This window comes from Protomyctophum parallelum (genome assembly GCF_964188405.1).
Source record: "Protomyctophum parallelum genome assembly, chromosome: 2".
NCBI lineage: Eukaryota > Metazoa > Chordata > Actinopteri > Myctophiformes > Myctophidae > Protomyctophum > Protomyctophum parallelum.
The window spans coordinates 55,703,490-55,717,752 of record NC_139699.1 but is presented as its reverse complement, the minus strand read 5'-3'; positions in this window follow the sequence as shown (position 1 = coordinate 55,717,752).

The window sequence follows — 14,263 nt, the reverse complement described above, 5'->3', positions numbered from 1 at the left end:
TGTGAACCATGGCTAATACTGAAGCTGAATTAGCCGTCCAAAAAATTTACAAGTGTGAGATTTCCTTGAGAAAAAAGTTAATGCATGAAATTATGCAAAAAAAGAGGGGGGGGGGGGGGGGTTGGACTGCCAATTCCCTACATCCCCCTCAGATCAACACCATCCCAAAAAGCCTTCTCTTTGCTGCTGCAGCATCTCTAATCCACGGCTTTATTTTTATTTATCTGTCTTCTTTCTTAAATGTATCATTGAACAAGATCTTGTCTCATGAATTCGTAATTTCGGCGAGGCCTCAGAAGTTCCAAAATGGGGGCAGTTATTCTCTCTCTCTCTCTCTCTCTCTCTCTCGTGTTTGTGCTGCTGTGATCATTTGCATAACTAATCTGGTATTTACATTCATCAATTGCTTCATTAATTAGGTCAGTGATCAAAGCAGGGTTTCTCTATCACTGCAGAGAATAAGAGGAGAGGGGGGGGGGGGGCACATTTTGGTGACTCATGATGAATAGAGTCCTTATTATTAAGAACAAAAACAAAAACAGGTGGGGGAGAGGTTGGTGGAGGGACCTTTCAGTTGAGATCTAACAGAATGTATCATGCAGCACACGTAAAGATAATGGTCCTTAAGTGGTTCTTTAAAAGTCTATAATAATATTATAGTTCCACAAAGAACCCCCCTCCAAGTAATTTGCAACAACCATCAAAAAAGAGCTTTATGGGCTCTATTTTGTGCGTCTTGAGTTCAGGCGTTATGCCATAATTAGGCCATAACACCACCATCTTATGTTATCCATAATATTATTATGCAAGTCGTGCTGGGCGCACGCCGCACACACATAATACTCGCCAGCATAGTTTACGCATTGGGTCAGTGTTCATTAGGGTTTAATCCCGGGAGCCCGGGATTCCGGGCTACCCAGGTATACAGAGCACGTAATTTTCCTCCCGGGCAATGGCTTCGGGACCCGTCATCCCGGAGGTTGTTTTTTTTTCTTGTTAGAAATTACACTAATTACTAGAAGGACCTTCTACAGTGCATGGCGTTTGTTTCCGCAGTGTGGGTGGATTTTTACAAAGATAAATGATAGTTTAGCTAAATGCAAGACCTGCAAAAAACTCTATAAATGCACAGGAGGGTCAACTAGTGGTTTGGCTCGACACTTGGCCACCCACAAGTCGAGCAGCGAAGCTGCTGCTGCTGCTGCGAGCAAAGATGGGCCTTCCACTAGCAACTTGCAAGCAAACTAAACTAATGTCGTTCTTCGCTGCAAAGAAACAATGCAAGGCGATTCTGGCTGAGCTGGCTGCGGTAGATTTTCTTTCAATGCCATTGCAAAGAGTGCATTTCTCCGACATGCCCTGGCCACAAGTTGCCAAAAAACCCAAACGAGATAGCAAAGATGTGCAGGGCTATGCGGTGGAGCAACAGAGTGATCTAGTCAATGCCTTCAAAATTATGGTATACGCAACGCAGGTGCTCGTTTCTCGATTACAATGGATGAATACACCTCCCTCCAGAACAAGCGATTTATGAACATTAATCTGCACATTGAGGACGAGCATTGGAACCTGGGGGTTTTTCGGATTGAGGGAATTAAGCATGACCTCAGAGCGAGTGGTTGAGCTTTTGGAAGAAAAACTTGAAATCTACTCCCTTAACCTGGATGACCACATCGTGTGTGCCACCACCGACGGTGCCTCTGTGATGGTGAAGTATGGAAAATTGGTTCTCCCTGAACACCAGCTGTGCTATTGCCACGCCATCCACCTGGCCGTGACAGATGACACTCTACAAAAAAAAAGAACGGACCCAGTATGCAAATGCTGGTGATACTGATGATGATGATGATGATGGTGAGGAGAAGATAGGCGACAAAGATGATGTCTCCAATTTGGAGAGCTCAGTGGAAAAGGTGATTCGATTTAACTAACATTATGCACACCACACACGTTTTATTACTTTCTCACTCACCCAGCCTATATATTAGACCCATATTGTAATTAATTATTATGTATTTTCACCTATTACCAAAACAATTATCCCACCCAGGTTCGAAAGATTGCCAGACATTTCCTACGGTCTCCTCTTGCCAACAAGAAACTGCAGGCTTACGTCAAAGAATATTTGGGAAAATAATTGAAGCTCAATCTAGACTGTCGCACAAGGTGGGACAGTATGAGTGACATGGTGGATCGGTACATTTCGCTGCATCGCCCGTCTCTAAAGCACTGGTTGACATCCAGCCATCGCTGATTGTCAGAGATGATGAGCTGACCAGTCTTAAGGAACTTGCAAGTTGCCTGAAACCTGTGAAGATGGGAGTGAAAAGCCTATGCGAAAGAGGAGCAAATCTCCTGAAGGCAGATGGCGTTTTCAAGCTCATCCTATCCGAGCTGGAGAAGCAGGACACCACCATCTCTCGGGATATGACGGAGGCTATCAGGACCAGATTCGGGACAGGAGACTGAACAACATCGTGTCTTTGTACAGGTAATGGCTAGTCTGAATATTATAGCCTACTTGTTGGAGCCAATGTTATAGCTTCCCAATTAAAGCAGGTTCATATAATAATAATAATAATTGGCTCATTATTATTATTATTATTATTATTATTATCATTATTATTATTATTATTGTTATAGCCTATTACTTTACATTATGGTAGCCCATAGGCTATATTTAACCTATACATTATTTGTTTAGGTATACCTCCAAAACCCAGTGATCATCACTGCTGTAGATTTGCTGTTCGCTATGCCATCAAACAATACACTTGGTCTCTGCGAGCGCCTGTTTGTAACAAGTGACACGGAGCCCCAAACACCAGATTAGGGAATGGAATCAGAAGAGGAGAGTCAGACTACCGTGAGCCTACAAGCCCAGCTGCAGCAAGAAATCAAGGCGTGCATGGGAATTAAGCCCAGACCCCGAGGAAAAGACAGGGAATGACCTGCATTTCAAAGGAATTTGCGCTATTCGAATCAACCAAAGTGCGTCCCACGCCTCTACTTGGCTCTTGGAACCATTCCGCCAACTTCAGTGGAAGCTGAGCTGGCCTTTTCAGTGTGCGGAACGTTCGTTACCAAACTGAGAAACAGACTGAGCGACAAATCAATAAATGCACTTTGCTTCCTTAAATCCCACTTCCTCAAATCCCAAAGGGAAGAGAAATAAGGTAATCAAGTGAGCAAAACGAGTAGCCTGTTTAATTGCCTCATTTATTTTTAGTTGTATTGAGTAGGAGGCCAAAATGTTACCGCGACGGCGACGCGCTGTGAGCTTGTAGATCAGCTATTCTACATTGTTAATTATCTTTTATTTTTTTTAAAACATGTTTTTCGTTCTAGAAAAAGCCCAAAGAACATTAAATGTTTTTCGTTAAAAAAAAGCTTAATAAAGTATTCAGTGTTGGGAAGTTTATTGTGTCACTTTTTTCTGATTAGCATAGACCTATATACTGTACATTATTAATATTTTAATTTAATTGTACACATTTTAAACAATGAAATATCACTATTCTAGCCCGGGAAAAGGTCGTCAAATTCCCGGGAATTAAAATGAGCCAAATCCGGGAAAAATATTAAACCCTAGTGTTCATATATGTTAATTCGCATACCGCTAAGACGTTAAGACGTGGGTCAGACCACGTCTTAAATCCAAAAAGAAATGTTTGATTTGACACAATAGCCGATTGCATGCCTGCTCAGCAGTGTTGCCATATGTCTCCTTATTATAAGCGACTTTGGGCTTCTTTTTCTGTAAAGTAGCTTGTAAATATTGGTAGTTGCAGGTTTTTTGGGGCTTGTTTCAACATTTTATTTGCTTATTTGGGCTTGTTTCCTAATGTTTAAAACAGACATTTCCATTGCAAGGACAGTCAGTTGAAGAGAAGTTTGTATGTGAAAACATTTACAGCAAAACACACTGTAGTAATGGATAGACATCCCCAAAACCAGGACACACATAATTGTTACCAAAAACACTGGATGATGTTACTGTTTAGAATGAGTCAACTGACTGTGTCTGCATAGCAGTTGGTAGAGCTCTTGCCTTTGGAGCTCATGGGTTCAAATCTGGGTACCGACAACATCCTGGCAGGCATAGCCCCACCAGAGATACGACGGAATACAGCAAGCAGAAAAGAGCGGCAACAACAGTCCATCGGCCAAGTGCCAGCCAAAAGCTCCTTAAATCCAGGAAAAGTTTCCTGAATAGCATCCCTCTGCTCGGAACACCGAGCATAAGTAGTGAGAGAGTCACTCAGTGGGAAGAAAGAACTGGCAACCTCCCACCAGCTACAACGATGGAGTTAAAGGCTAGCGAGGCACTACCCCCTGGAGCAGACTCAACCTATGCAGTGTGGAGATGCTTAAATAGATTAAGATCTGGTGTTGGGCGAGCAAAAGCCACTCTCGCAAAATGGGGATTTTCAAATGACGAGGACATTGTGTGTGACTGTGGCACTGAGCCGCAGACCATACAGCACCTCCTCACATGCCCCCTGCAGGAACATCCCTGCACAGCATCGGACTTATTGGCAGAGTTTAATGAGAAGGGATAGCAATGTGTTCAGCTGTGGCTGAACCACATCCAGCCAAGTGTTGTAACTGACTGTCTTGTGGACACGACAAGAAGAAGACCGACAACTCAGCCCATGATTCTTATTTGTGCATATTGTTCTTATTGGGTATTGTCTTCTTTCTTGGTCCCGCCTTATCGCTGCTTGCAGCTATATTCTTGGATTTGTGTTTTGCCAAACGCCTTCTTCAAATCCCATTGAGATTGTCTATGGGATTCGAGTCAGGAGACTCTCATGGCTACTGTAATGCTCCAGGACTTCCTATCGCTGTCGGGAGGAAACCACCTACCATTGAGGGACTTCATTCATTTATTTATTTTATAAATCAATGCTAATTGAACACCCTTAAATATTGAACCAATGAAAAGTATCAAATAGCGCTTCAGACAACCGCATTGGACCCTCAAACTGTCTGCTAAAGCAGCTAACTCCACCACCTTTCCCCCTCTCATGCAAGTAATATTGACAATATTGACAGCTATAGCTCGAGCTTGTCGATCTGCTATTTACAGTTAAAGCTATTTTCAGTTTTCTGTTACTGTGGGGAAACCCACAATAAGAGAAAACAGAAAATACACTAGTATAGAGCCCTGAGGGGGTTCAAGTGGTTGAGTGTGTATTACCATGACGATTCAATGATATATATCTAAGTCGGTTATTGCAGGTTCCAGATGTTGGTTTTCTATATATATTTTCGGATTAATTGCCATGCATGTAGCCATAGCTCTTGTTTTGGAAAAAAGGCCATTGTTGCGCTGTTCACACTGATGACATGTATGATCCACTGTTGACCAGCGGCATCATTACTCATCATTACTCATGTGAGACAAACCTAGGCCCCGGGACCCCCGAGAGCGTGCTCCTCCCATTCTCCATGGCTTCCCTTTGTCAGTGCTGATGTGTGTAATTTGTCAATAGCTTCCTTGTGCACGCGCTGACCTTCCATAGACAAGGAATTGTCTACAGTAAATAGACAGGTGTGTGTGTGTGTGTGTGTGTGTGTGTGTGTGTGTGTGTGTGTGTGTGTGTGTGTGTGTGTGTGTGTGTGTGTGTGTGTGTGTGTGTGTGTGTGTGTGTGTGTGTGTGTGTGTGTGTGTGTGAGACGTTAAATGGTTATGGCATTCATATTAATCGGCATCCTAAAATGTTTACGTCCTCACAAGTATAGTGATAAGTGTGTGTGTGTGTGTGTGTGTGCATGTGTGCGTGTGCACGCATACGTGCGTACGTTACGAGGCTTTAGTGTGATCCTGCTGACACGCTCACATTGCAGTCTCATGGTATAGCAGCAGCGGAGAGGAGCCGAGGTCTCAGTCAGCACACAGCCCGTCTGTCCCGTACATCACATTGCCACCTGAACACGCCTCAGAGAGAGAGGAGACACTCACCGCAATGCACGCATGCCATCAGAGAGTGAATAGAAACTGCTGACCGTATGTTTTCTCCCCTTTTGCTATTTCAGAAACTAGGGGGAGAAGGAGGGGGGGGGGGGGGGGGGGAAGAAAGCGCGATCAATTTGATAGGCATGACTGCATTGAAAAATGAGTGTTGCCTTGCTTTAATTGCATCCATTGAAGTGTTCTGCGCCTCAGTGAGTTAAGTGTCCCATTATTTGAGTTCAGTCACTATAGCCTCTTGCTCGGTACGCTCATCTTAAAAGTGAAGTTTGTACATACACTATTAGGCCATATGTTATTCTGCTTTGCATTGGCCGCAGGCCTGAAGGGCCATAATGCTCAGCAACTCACATAGCTCTTTATTCTTAACTAGAGTGGTGGCCGTTGGGCACTGGCCTATACTTGGAATGATGAAAGTTGGAAATGCATGCCCCACCCACCCAAGCAGAGCGTGAAAGTGATGTTTTTTGTCCGGTGCTCCAATGCGTATATGCCCCGTGGCAGCGTATGATTCATTTGTGCTTGATATGGCATTGGTGTCAGATTACATGTATACATAGGGGCATTATCCACCCAACACTGAAACATATCATTATTACGTCACCAACGAGAGCCTGTTATACCCTGGCATTGGTATATATCTTCATCAAGTCATATGCTGCTACGGGACATACGCATCAAACGACCCAAGTAACCACAGTATACTGCTAATCAACTTTCAAATTACATATGACACATAGAGGCATTTCTTTTAATTCACCCGACACTGAAACATATCTTTATACGTCACCATTGAGAGCCAGTAATACCCTGGCATTGGTACATATCTTCATCACGTCATACGCAGCCACGGCATACGCATCAAATGACCCAACCCAGCCAGCACGCCCAATTGGGGCCCATGTGGTTTCAATGCGGGATACATGGGTACCAAGTGAGAATGGGCTTGAACTGGGCAAATTATGAGGGTCCCACGTGGTCTACACGTGGGCTAACTGGGCATGGGTTGGAGTGGGCAAGCCCATGTAGGTCCAACATGGTCTACATGTGGGCTAACTGGGCATAGGTTGTAAGTGGGCCAGCCTATTTAGTTCCAACATGGTCTACATGTGGGCTAACTGGGCATGGGTTGGAAGTGGGCACGCCCATATAGTTCCAACATGGTCTACATGTGGGCTAACTGGGCATGGGTTGGAGTGGGCAAACCCATGTAGTTCCAACATGGTCTACATGTGGGCTAACTGGGCATGGGTTGGAGTGGGCAAGCCCATGTAGTTCCAACATGGTCTACATGTGGGCTAACTTGCATGGGTTGGAAGTGGGCAAGCCTATATAGGTCCCACGTGGTCTACACGAGGGCTAACTGGCATGGGATGGAAGTGGGCAAGCCCATATTGATCCAACATGGTCTACATGTGGGCTAACTTGCATCAAACGACCCAAGTAACCACAGTATACTGCTAATCAACTTATAAATTACATATATATTCATAGAGGCATATCATTGGTACATATCTTCATTATGTCATACGCAGCCACGACATACGCATAAAACGACCTTAATTGGTTGTTATTAATTACGTAACCAGTTCATATTTTTAAATCTATTAAAATGAACTACGATCATGTACAAGGTTCAAAAGGTTCAAGGTGCATTCAAGAGTTGTCAAATAAGGAATATTTTCTTTCAGTCTAACAGATAAACCCAAAGAAGATACTTAAATATAATATAATCTAATAGGAAGATGGCCTACAATAACATACAGGATGTTCAAACAGTGCTGTGTGACTCTGATCAGCCCAAAGTGACAATCAAAGCAGATGGGGTGGGTTATTCTAGGAGTGTGGCAACAATCATGGACATTCGTAAGGAAATGTGCATATACCAGGAATGTCCCCATTCAAGATTGTTGACCTTAAGAATGGAAATTACCGCTGTGAGAAATGTATAGAAGAGAATTTCGAGTTCGAATATAGACTCAATATAGCAGACTTTTGTGGCGAGAAATTGGTGTCATGCTCCCAGCAAATAGTTGAAGTCCTCCTGGCACAACAGTACTCTGCTTGCGCACTAGTAGGCCTACTCGACACTGACTCGACACTGCACTGCCTGTCGGGGTGTAGAATGCGTGTTTCAAATAAGTTGGTGGGGCGAACCATTCTCGAGTTACGTGGATTACAGACGTACACACACACAGAGACTTCCGTTTAAAGGGTGTAGATCTAAACAGGCATCAGAGGAGCAAAATACATGTCATGACATGCACACAGGTATTCGATGTATATTAGGCATGTAATGATAACAAAACCTCATGACACAACGATAATGATATAATATTGTTGCATCATTATAATGTACATACATGTGCAATTGTGCAGCATTCAGCATCCATTCATTATTTTGTCTGGAAACGTTGGCATTTAGGTAGGCTAGCTATTTATCACTGGGACATATTCTAAAGGACAATAATAATCAATTGTTCTCCCAACTGAAATGTATGATCATTAACCACACTTGGGGCATGTTGTTAAAGGCTACAATTTGCAGAAGTAGCCCAAGTAGGACTATATTCTATAATTTATACATACATACATGTATAGGGTGTGAAAACGTGTACGTCATCAAGAGGGGGGCGGCGTCTGAAAAGTTAGGGACGGCCCACATCACTCAGAATAGAGTGACGGTGGTATGGTATAAATATTGAGCTCGTTCTTGGCGACAACATAGTGAACCAACCAGGATGGACAGAAAGAACGTCAGGCCCAAATACCTGACAAGGAAAATGTCGTGAACAAACACGGCTGTGCTTAGATACTTTGTTGAACGTTATGTCTCTGCGCCCGTGCGCCGTACAGCCGAGATCCAAGTCATTCTACGTCTTTTTGTAAACTCGTCAATCTGGGTTCTGCCTCCATGCTGGAAAGCTGAAAATCAATGTTTTCTGGCTCATTCCCGCGACGTGACCTGCTGTGGCACTTATTTACTGAGCAAGTCTGCACCATTTTGAGGTCAGTTTAAAAAAATAACTTACAGGCACACCGGATAGTCGCTCAATGTAAACAAACCAGACAAGCCAACGAGGTTGGCGGCCGCTACCACGTGACACATTATATTGACGCCCCCTCAAGGAGATTTTGGTAGGCCCTATACGTCATAAGCCGGTGTTGCGTATCCAAAATAGAAGTACACACTGTGTTGTGGTCCAGCTAATGATATTGAACCAGTTGGGATAGATTCCACTGAAAATGAATTGGTTCAGAACCCTAAAAGATGGCTTGGAACTGGAACCAAAAATTGTCCGCTGGTTCCGTGAAAGCACCAGGTTCCAAGAATCTAGCAGGGATGCTGGAAGTACATTCGCTAAAAACGCTGAGACAACGCTCCACACATCCCAAACTCTTCTCTCTTCTGGCTCCACAACTATATGGAATGCACTTATCATTGCAATCAGAACTGCAGACTCACTCCCAATCTTCCGCCGTCAGAAAGCCCACCTGTTCAGACTCATCTTAGACCGTAGCACTTGCCATATAACACTTGTCCTAGCCTCGACGACCTTACAGGCGTATGCAAATTAAGGCTCAACTTATGTAAATTAGATAGCATGTGGACATAGCACTCTATAGTGTATACGCATAGTTTCATTATATAGACGAGTAAACTACTCTGATAAGCTGCATGCGTGCACACACATGCATGCACACAATGCATGCATGAACCAAAGTCATTAGAGGCTTTATAATATCCGTTAAATTAATATTGTGATTCTTATCTGAGCAGTTAATTATGAAAAGAAGTGTGCATGTGATGTGTTGTCACTTTGTCGCTCAATTGCTTGCTCAGGGTAAGGGCAACTTATTGCGATTTTGCACTTATTGCGAATTTATCACTGGTCCAGTCCCTACTATAGGCTCATAACACATTTTACTCCGTTCAATAGAAAACAGTTAAAAAAACATTCTACTCAATTTAAACTACTTCAAATGTTGTTCTCTATTTGCATAAAACCACCTTCATAAAAACACCTGCATTGTGAAATACATCTACTACCAGGACATTGCATTGTGAACGCCAAGACAGAAACAGAATCGTATTCTATCCCACATGATAAAGACACAAACCATGGAATACAAGAGTGATGATAAAATATATTAAGTAACATTAAAAGATAAAGAAAATAGAGTCAATAGTAGCAAATAACACTGAATTAAAGGCAGTTTAAAGTAACCTTCCACAACACAGAGATCAATGCAGGTCCTGCAGGTGCATTTCTACATTCTCTGAGATAACACTGTGTAGATTTCAGTCAAACAAAAACACTTCTGAAATGAGGCACAAGTGAAACAATGGAATGAGTTTTCTGAACTTGAAATCAAATTCCAGAAATAAATAATAATAATAATAATAATAATAATATAATTTTGTGGGCCTAGCGCCACACGTCGCAAATGGAAGGCAATAGCAGGAGGGCGATACTCGATACTGTTTTTTAGTTTCAGTTTTTTTACCTGGAAGAGCAAACATGGCACCCCATGATGTTTTTATATATCCAGGTGCTTCGAAAGTGCAAACTTTACTCCTCTGTACTGTACTGTACAGTAGTCCTCTGTCCTGTCCTGTCCTGTCCTGCACTGCACTGCGCTGCTCTGCACTGTACTGTACTCCACTGTACTGTACTGTACTGTACTGTACTGTTGCAGGGTATTGCTGAAAATGAGCACCTGTGCTCAGCTACTTCCCTGGGTAAATAAAGGTTAAATAAACTACTGTACTGTACTGTACTGTACTGTACTGTACTGTACTGTACTGTACTGTACTGTACTGTACTGTACTGTACTGTATCGTTCGGTACCATTCGGGTGGTGTGCAGGATTTGTTGTGCATGGAGAGATGTGGTTTGGTAGGAGAAGGAGCATGGATAAACGGCCATGTGCTTGTGTACCCCGTTTCTATTAGGGTAGAAGGATATTCCACTGTTGGTTTCTTAGCTTACGTGTGATTCTTGAAGAGTATTTTTATTTGATGTATTACCATGTTTTGTTCTTTCTTACTGTAAATCGCTCTGGAATAAGAGTGTCTGCTATTGATTGCCTAAATTGTAAACAGAACCAGTTCTAGAATCAGTTATTTTGGTGGAAAAGGGACCATAAGGAGGACCAAATATATAAAGACACGGTTAGCACCAGAGTAAATGTACTCAGTTACTTTGCCTCCACTGTTGAACGGTATGTCCCAATTAATCCATTTTGACCCGGCGAGTCAGTCAGGTCGGCTGGCGGTGGTCCCTGGGTACACAGCAGCCGCCGGCCACTCCCCGCGGCCAAGCATGATTAATCCGCGTGTGGGCCATTCCTCAAGCGCGGACATGGCTGCCACAAGGCACATGCATTTCCAAGCGGAAGAGGCATTATCGGAGCACTATTTATTCATGACCGCAGTTGATATATTAGATTTATAAATGTCACCCCCTACTGCAACAATGATTCAAATCCAATATCTGGCCCCTAGTATAGCCATCAAGCCAAGGCAATGACATTTTTGTCTGCGTCAGTCCAGGGACCTGTGTGGGACACAGAGCACAGCATGTTCGCTGTGCATCGGGAGGCTTATAACCAACGTTAAACCCTGGTGACCCGGGTTTGGGCATCACATTATGTGCGTGCAATTTTTCAGAATTTGTCAAAATCTTTCAATAATTCTCAAGTATTGAGATTATAAAAATCACTTTTGTCATTGTGACTGCCAGGGACTTTCCCATCCACTTCCCATGATCGCGGTGGTTTGACTCATATGGATATAAAGAATCAACTGACTGAGAGAAAACGCGAATGTTACTGCCGTCGAATGATTACACTACAGAATTCAATATAAACAGACGCTATCAAATATCACTGACTGACTGTTGTGACAACACAGAGACAACTCCCTGACAATATGAGACAGTTTATGTTTGGACCACAATGCTTATATGAGACAATTTCAAATTAAACTTCTATGACAGCCCTGCGGTCGCGCCTCGCCAACCGCAGGGCTAACAGTTTCCGTGCCGGGAATGGTTTAATCCAGGTTACTGTCGCTGCGATATACGACATACCCGCCTTTTGTTTTATGTGTTTAATCCGCTGTATTGTAATAAATAAAAAGAAAATCCGTCTTCGTCGCGGAGATAGAGACTAGATGCATTCGCTTTGATGACGAAACCGGAAATCGTCACATGCTGTGGGCTGCTAGGGCTTCTGGGAAATTGAGGCCAATGGAAATGCATGGGGTGCAACGCCTCATTGAGACGAGTCTTGTGTGTGTCTTCCGGGTGCACCAAGATGGTGGATGATGTTAGAGTTAAATTGGCAACTCCACTTTAACTATTCTTCCTGGATCAGTGAGAAACCTCCATCAACCAAGACCACCCAAAAGTATTCAACCAAAAGTATTTATCTCTGGGAAAAGCAGAGAGGAAGAGACTCTGAAAGAATTGGACACAGGAAACCGTGTAAGCAATCAGATCTTTAGTAAAGTCTTCGGTTCAAGCGTTTGTTACAAGAAAATGTCAAGGCAGTAGGACAGAGAATTCTCCGTACTGTAAGTGTTCAGAACCCCGTTACATCATTTTGCGCATACATTTATACTGGCAATCATGTCATAGATACAGAATTCAGTTGTCACATTGCAATAGGTCGATAGGTGGTAATCAGAGTACAGTGTCATGAGCGTCCGATTGTCTGAATCCTCTTTTTGACTTTTAATCACGTCCGTGATTAGGATTCTGTTGTTTGACTCTTTATCTCAGGGGGTGAGAGGGTGTTTATATCCTCATCTTTAGAGCAAAGTTGTTTGTCAGGTCATGCGTTACATTTTTCCATCTGGAGTGGATGACAGCTGATAATAGGATTAATATCATGCAAATATGGATATAACATCACTGGTTGACAGGGCAGTCCTGTACACCCAATACAAGGTCATTTTTTAACATAGTAATAAGATGTGAACAAATACCAAAGAAAATATCCAACAGATGATACGCTCGGATCACAACAAACTGAGGGAGCTTTTTTCGCTGGATTTTCGCGGATTAAAAGCCCAAATAATTCAGCGTATGCTCTAAAGGTAATACAACAATCTCGGCAGTGAAGAGGTGTTGATTAAAATGCGGGTTACGCGTGTAAAACAGTCAAACTATTAAAGCTTATGGAGGTAATTACCATTACTCTAATAGACCTCCAGGTGTGTCGACAAACAGTATCATTGTAGCGCTTTCAAGCCCCTCAGTGAGCTGTTCACATTATACAGTACATCAAGATTAAGGGTACACTGGCTTAAATGCCTGTATATGTTCTGCCTGTGGGTTTAGTTATGTATTTGTTTTACATTCATTTATTGCCTGTTGTATCTCTTGTATGTTAACCCTGTGTATGTATCTCTATGGACCTGAGTCTGCTAATAAAGTTGAATTGAATTGAAATATAATATTCAAATATGTCTTCCCTGTGTATTTTTGGTTTCTTCCTGAAAGCCAAAAGCCTTTGGTCAAAAGGCCCAATCGAAATAACACGTTAGTGACATCGTAACCCTAACCCAAAATGAACCCTTTTAATTTTGAATAGCCAGCATAAATGGACAAAGTGGTTAAAATGGTTGCGATATATTAGCTACTTTTGCTGACCCCCTGTGATCGTCCTTCCCCCAAGGACCCCTGGGGGTCCCCGGACCCCAGGTTAATCAGAACAAATGCTACAGGGAACCGATGAGAGATGTTATTCCCACACCTCCCAACAACTGCCAGAATGGGCTATGAAATATTAATTTAATTCGTACAGTAAATCAGTAGTAATCCTCGTTGAGGAATGGCGAGCCCCTCGCCAGCCAACAGTGGGAGATTGCGGTTGTACACTTCCACACAGGCATGCAACTAGATTTATAATATGTGGTCAGGAAGTCTGCATATACAGTACATACTCGGCACATTTTTTCGTAAAATGTAAAAACACCTCGTCTCTGCTTGAAAGACCACCAACGGTTTGAATCTCATCCCATGTTTCAACCCAGGCACTTTACATACAAATAAGTGTCTGTTCCTAGGAAACAGTCTGACTAGACAACTTTTGTTATTGCATGCATGCCTATGCTCCTACTCTGGGAGGGGGGAGTCATTTGGAAAGGAATTGCAAGCTCACAACACTTTGCAAACGTGGCGCGTCGTCAGCTTATCGGTTTTGTTTGCCTATCGGTGCCACAGGAAGATGCAAGACCAAGTCTCCAGACAAGGAGCTTCAGCACAACACAGATGC